The sequence below is a fragment of the Myodes glareolus genome, chromosome 2 (genome assembly GCF_982192425.1).
Source record: "Myodes glareolus chromosome 2, mMyoGla1.1, whole genome shotgun sequence".
Taxonomy (NCBI): domain Eukaryota; kingdom Metazoa; phylum Chordata; class Mammalia; order Rodentia; family Cricetidae; genus Myodes; species Myodes glareolus.
Genome location: NC_142027.1, coordinates 101,538,431 through 101,544,314, shown reverse-complemented (window position 1 = coordinate 101,544,314; position 5,884 = coordinate 101,538,431). Strand labels below are relative to the sequence as shown.

At 45.4% G+C, this 5,884-nt stretch overlaps 1 long non-coding RNA gene across 2 annotated transcripts; it reads left to right on the top strand.

Annotated features, from left to right (window-relative positions):
- The first annotated feature begins 2,577 nt into the window (after window positions 1–2,577).
- LOC146895503 (uncharacterized) lies at window positions 2,578–5,658 on the top strand. Of its 2 annotated transcripts, XR_014999934.2 has the most exons (3): window positions 2,612–3,412; window positions 4,267–4,299; window positions 4,611–5,658. It is a non-coding gene; the product is annotated as an uncharacterized LOC146895503 (long non-coding RNA). The 2 variants fall into 2 exon arrangements; XR_014999928.2 differs by lacking the exon at window positions 4,267–4,299 and having other exon boundaries at window positions 2,578–3,412.
- The last annotated feature ends 226 nt before the right edge of the window (window positions 5,659–5,884 follow it).

The window sequence follows — 5,884 nt, the reverse complement described above, 5'->3', positions numbered from 1 at the left end:
GGGGAAGTGGAGGCAAAAGGGTCATGAGTTCAAGGCTAGCCACAGATACTTAAGAAGTCCAATCCAACCTGGGTTACATGAGACTCAGTTTCAGAAAAACAACAAGGGCTGTTGAGATGATTCAGTCAGTAAAGGCTCTTGTTACCAAGTCTGATGAGCGGAGTTTAACCCCAGGGACCCACATGGTTGAAGGAGAGAACTGACTGCTGCAGGTTACCCTCTGATCACCACATGTGCTCTGTGACACACATGTACAACAAATAATTTTAAGACATAATAAAAAGGGGGCTGCTGGAAGATGGCTTACTAGCTAAAAAAGAAAAATCTTTATGATGCTGTGCAATCATAAAGATGTGAGTTTGGGTTCATAGCACCCCATCTATGTCAAAACTGGGCCTTGTGATGTTTGATGCCGTCCCATTGTGGGGATGGGGGACACGAGGATCCCTGGGACTTGCTGGCCAGCCAGTCTAGCCAAACGGGAGAGTTCTAGATTCAATGAGAAACCCTGTCTTAAAAAATAAGCTGGAAAGGGACTGGAGGGTTGGCTCAGAGGTCCAGAACATTGGCTGCTCTTGCAGAGGACTGGTGTTCGATTCCCAGCACCCACAAGGTCGCTCACAAGCATCCTTAACTCCAGTCCCAGGGAATCCAATGCCTTCTTCTGACTTCTGTGTGTACATGGTGCACATACATATGCGGGACAGTACTCACAAACATAAAAACAATTAAAAACAAAAAGTTAACCTTAAAAAAAATAAATAGGGTCTAGGCTGTGGTGGTGCAATCCTCAGCACTCAGCACTCAGGAGGCAGAGGCTGGCAGGCCACGCTGGTCTACATAATGGTGGACAACCGTTGAGGAAGATGCCTGAGGACACACTCACATGCATGAATACCGTCACACAGGAACACAAACTACGCAGGCGCACATAAAAAGATGACTCATGATGAGTAGTTGTGAGAATCCGAAGTATGTAAAATATGCTGTCTACAAACCTTGTAAAGACAGGGATGAAAAGTAAATAAAATTGTTTAATAATCTCCAAGGGTCCCAGGAGGTCCTAAACTCATGGGTTTCCAGCTCTCTCTCCCAGATGGCTGGTGGTCCAACCGTACCCTCGGCCAGATGTCGACAATTAAGCCTAGAGGTATTGGACAACTCCACAGTGGCTTCAAAAGAAGTCACTCAGCTTATTCGCATCGTAACATAGAGACTTGCTGTGAGACCAAAAGTTATTCAAAATAACTTAATGAGGAGGGAGTGTGGCCCAGTGGGAGAGTGCTCTCCCCCTGGCATGTTCTCCAGCCCTGAAATAGAAAGAGTGGTGTCATGGCTGGGCCTGCTGTTGCAGATGCATATTCCTAGCAATCAATAGGCTGAGGGAAGCAATCGCAAATCCAAGGCCTTGCCTGGGTCACAGAGGGAGTTCAGAGCCACCCTGGTTACCTTGCTGAGACCTTAAAAAAAAGATGTAAATCAAAGTAAATAAACAAATGGCCGCAAAGTACAAAAGAAAATGGTATTGGGGATAACTGTGTTGCACTTCTATGGCATGCTTGAGGCTATGGATTCCATCCCCAGCACAACAAGCAATAAAAACAGAGGCCAGAGCTCAGTGATTAAGAGCACAGGCAGCTCCTGCAGAGGACCTAGCATCCACGTGGCAGCTCGTGACACCGACTGCTGGGTTCCCCCTGCCTTGCTAAACCAGACGCCAGGGATGGGGATTTGGCCCTCTGTGTTGTCGTTAAGGATTTCCAGTTAGTATTATGACTGAGCTTTGAGCCACGGGTACAGTTTATACAATGAGAGTTAGAGAACACTCCAAGCAAAACAAACATCTTGCAGGGTTCAGAAGACAATACTAGGGAGGTCACCGAAGTGACAGTGACCTTATGTAATTTTCTGATGTTAAAAAAGAGCACGAAATATTCCAAACCATGACCGCAAATATGAATTCTACAAGAATAAAAGTCCCTCAAAACACAGTAATTCAACAACCCCATATCTAGGAAATTGTTGAAATTCATTTTTATTCCATTTCTCCATTTTAAAAACAATTTGTGCCAGGCATTGCATGTCTTTAGTGCCAGCACTCAGGAGATAGAGGTAGATGGATCTCTGTGAGTCTGAGGCCAGCCTGGTCTACACACCAAATTCCAGGCCAGCCTGGTCTACATACCAAATTCATGGCCAACCAGGGAGGGCTATACAGAGAGACTCTGTTGCAAAATACCAAAACCAAACCAGACCAACCCCAAACCCTGGTTTTTGAAAACACTATTATTATTGTGCTCATGAATGTGTGTGCACCCCTACCACATACCTGGAGGGCAGAAGACAAGTCCAGACAGTTCTTCCACCTCTACCTTTATGTGAGTTCCAGGGATTGAACTCGGGCTGTGAGGTTTGTCAGCAAGTATCTTTTTCAGCTAGGCCATCAGTGGTCTTAACTGTTGAGCCATCTCTCCAGCCCCTTCTTCATGTTTAAAAGACAGGCTTATCCCCATCTGGTCTTAACCTTGTTTGATAGTTGAGGATGACCTTGAACTTGTGATTCTCCAACAGACTGGACCTCCCCAGGGCTGGGATCATCGGCATAGACCACCATACTCAGGTGACTGGCTTATTTCACGTAGAATAATGTCCTCGAGGTTTATCTATGTTGTAGTGTGTGCTAGAATTTTCTCCCTTTTAGATTGACATTATGTGGTTCTGTTGCTGTGAAGAGACACCATGACATGACAACTGTTATAAACAGAAAACATTTAATTGGGTTTGGCTTACAGTTTCAGAGGTTTAGTCCATATTGTTATTCCTTTGCGGTGCCTTTAAGGACTAACCACACCCATTCCCAGCCACTTCGGACATCCCTCGCTGCCATCTTAACTCTCTCTCTTTGGTCTTTCTCTCTCGGCGTGTGCACACGTGTTTCTCTCTGTCTCTATATTTTTATGTCTTTATGTTTGTCTATCTCTGTCTCTCTGTCTCTCTGTTTCTTTTTAAGTAATAAATGTTTACCCTTATGTTTATTTACATATGTTATGTTTATTTACATATACCCTTATGTTTATGTCCATGAGCCTTTTATCCACCGTACCCATCCGCCTGACTCGTCCGGCCACGTGGCAGGATCAGCCTGCCACCCTGAAGATCTTACAAGAACCCACAACCGTCCTTGTCGGACTAGCGGCTGCTCTGCGAGCCTGCCAGGGAGCACACCCTTTTTTAAAGAACAATATTGGTGTCGCGGACTCGAGAGATTCACCCGCCAAGGGCCAGGGTCCCAGCTTCACCTTTCGTCCGGGACTCTGAGCACCAACTTCTGGGACTGAATCGGGACCGAGGGCCTTCCTCAACACCGCCAACTGCCTGGACTCATTCCTACAAACAACACCGGCTTCTAATTGTAAGTTTCCCCACAACAGCCAGCTTAACTGAGCCTTTTTAACCCAGGATTTGACCGGTCCTCCCGGATTTCTAGGCTCACAGGGGTACTTCTTCACCCCTTTGCTGGCGTTCATTACGGCTTGCATTCTATTAAGCCCGTGCCTGGGACAGCGGGCCTGGCCAGCTCCCAGCATTACCGCACCTGGGGGCCCGAGGCCTCCAGTCTTCTTCCTCTCTTATTTAATTCTTTTCTTCCTTCTTATCTTTCTCACGGACGGAAGGGCTGATCCGGTTCGGTCTTTAGGCATCCCACATGGGCACCTCGGACGCCTGGGCACATGTTTCGGATGTTCGCTTGCATCTCACCTAAACGGGGAGCCGTTCCCCATAGGCTCGAGATGCCATGGTTTTTGCGGGTTTTTCATGGTCTTGACCTGGAAAAGCAAGTCGTACCAGGCTAAATATCCCTTACTCAAAATCCTCCACACCTATCCGTTTTTAAATTGTCTGTTTATGCGGGTTTTCATGATTCAGACTCTGGATAACAACCAGGCGGCCCCCGGCTTTTAAAATTCCTGCGGCTTTTCCATTCAAGCCACAACACGTGGCTGCCACCATGTTCATTGGGGTCAGGTGACTTTATCGCTAGATTCACTGAGAGCCAGATCACGCGACCAAGCTCTCTCATTCTTATGTATGTCCTGCCTTTCCTCTCTCCCTCCTCGGTGTTCACTGAAATCCTCTTGTTAACTCTGATTACAGGTGTTTTGCATAGTGACACACTTCTGGTAGGGCCCATCAGAGGCGTACACTTTGCCTAATTCCTGTTCAATCTTTCTATATATAATAATTGTTCATTTCATTTCATTTCAGACTACAAAATCATAAGTCTCATATTTTAAACTGGTATGTACTTTTATATTTGATATTAAGCTGTTCTCTACCATCGTCAGTTCTGCCACTAATCTTAATGTTACAAACAGTTTTTTTCTTTCTTTCTGTCTTTTTACAAATGTGGATCTTACCTATAAAGAGTCAGTACAGTCAAACTCAAACACAACCTTCCAGACAGATTCTATATTGCAGCTATACCTAATACACAGCCCTCAACTGCTCAGAGATCTGGGGAATATGATATTTAAATATTTTATTACTAAATAACGTTTCATAACAAAAAGAGACAGTTTGGCTCCTAGCAAGCACTCTGTTTCCTCCAGGAAGAAGACAAACGGTCACAGACCAGCGTCCATCTGCAGTTTGCTTCGACTGCCAAATGCTGACCGTTGGGCAAAAAACTGCCTTTCACCTAAACTGGAGACCTCCAGACGTGGATAGAATCACTGGAATCGACAGCCTAGCTGCCCGGGTAAGGTAGGCCTGTCTTCCTACAGTTTTCTTAGCCCACAGGGTCTTCTAAAGCCTGACAGGCTCTGCACTAAACAGCAAAGGTCAAATGCAACCTTCAGCGACCAGGGAGGACCCAAAAGAGTAGCTCTGGGTGCCAACCAAGTAAGTTCTCTGTCATTTTTTAATCAGTAATTCAAGTAAAATCTTATCCTTCTCAAAGATCTCTGACAGTTTGATAGCTAAGAGGTTTTGCCAGGTTGCTTCACCAAATAAAAATACCTTTCATTATACAAAATATGTCATTATCGATTATGTCTAATATTTCTGTTTTTACGAACCCAAGGAGTTCTTATGAGTTCCAGGGAGCCGAATTAAAGAACCCACCATAAACAGGTCAGATACATAACCGCTCAATTCCCTGGTCCTAAAAAATTTTTTTCTTAATTTAACTTTGTCCTCTGTTCTGCTAATACTCTAGCCAGGTACAAGGGGCACCAGACATTTCCATGCCACAGACACCTGTCGGGAACAGAGACCAGCTATGCCAGGATGTGAACAGCACCCAGCCTTTTCTCGGATCTCCCCCACCCCTCAAAGACAACGTCCACAAATCAGCCGGAAGCAGTCTTGAGAATTCGCTGCCCCAATTCCTTCAAACTGTAATGTCTAACCTTCTACTTTTTATTATAAACAGGATCCAGGAATGTTATTCCTTTGCAGTGACTTTAAGGACTAACCACGCCCACTCCCAGCCACTTCTGATGTCCCTCGCCGCCATCTTAACTCTCTCTCTTTGGTCTTTCTCTCGCGGCGTGTGCACATGTGTTTCTCTCTGTCTCTATGTTTTTATGTCTTTATGTTTGTCTATCTCTCTCTCTCTGTTTCTTTTTAAGTAATAAATGTTTACCCTTATGTTTATTTACTATGTCCTGTGAGCCTTTTATCCACCGTACCCATCCGCCTGACTCATCCGGCCATGTGGCAGGATCAGCCTGCCACCCTGGAGATCTTACAGGGACCCACAGTCATCTTTGTTGGACTAGCGGCTGCTCTGTGAGCCTGCCAGGGAGCACACCCTTTTTTAAAGAACAATACATATCATCATGGTGAGAGGTATGGTAGTACACAGGCAGACATGTACTGA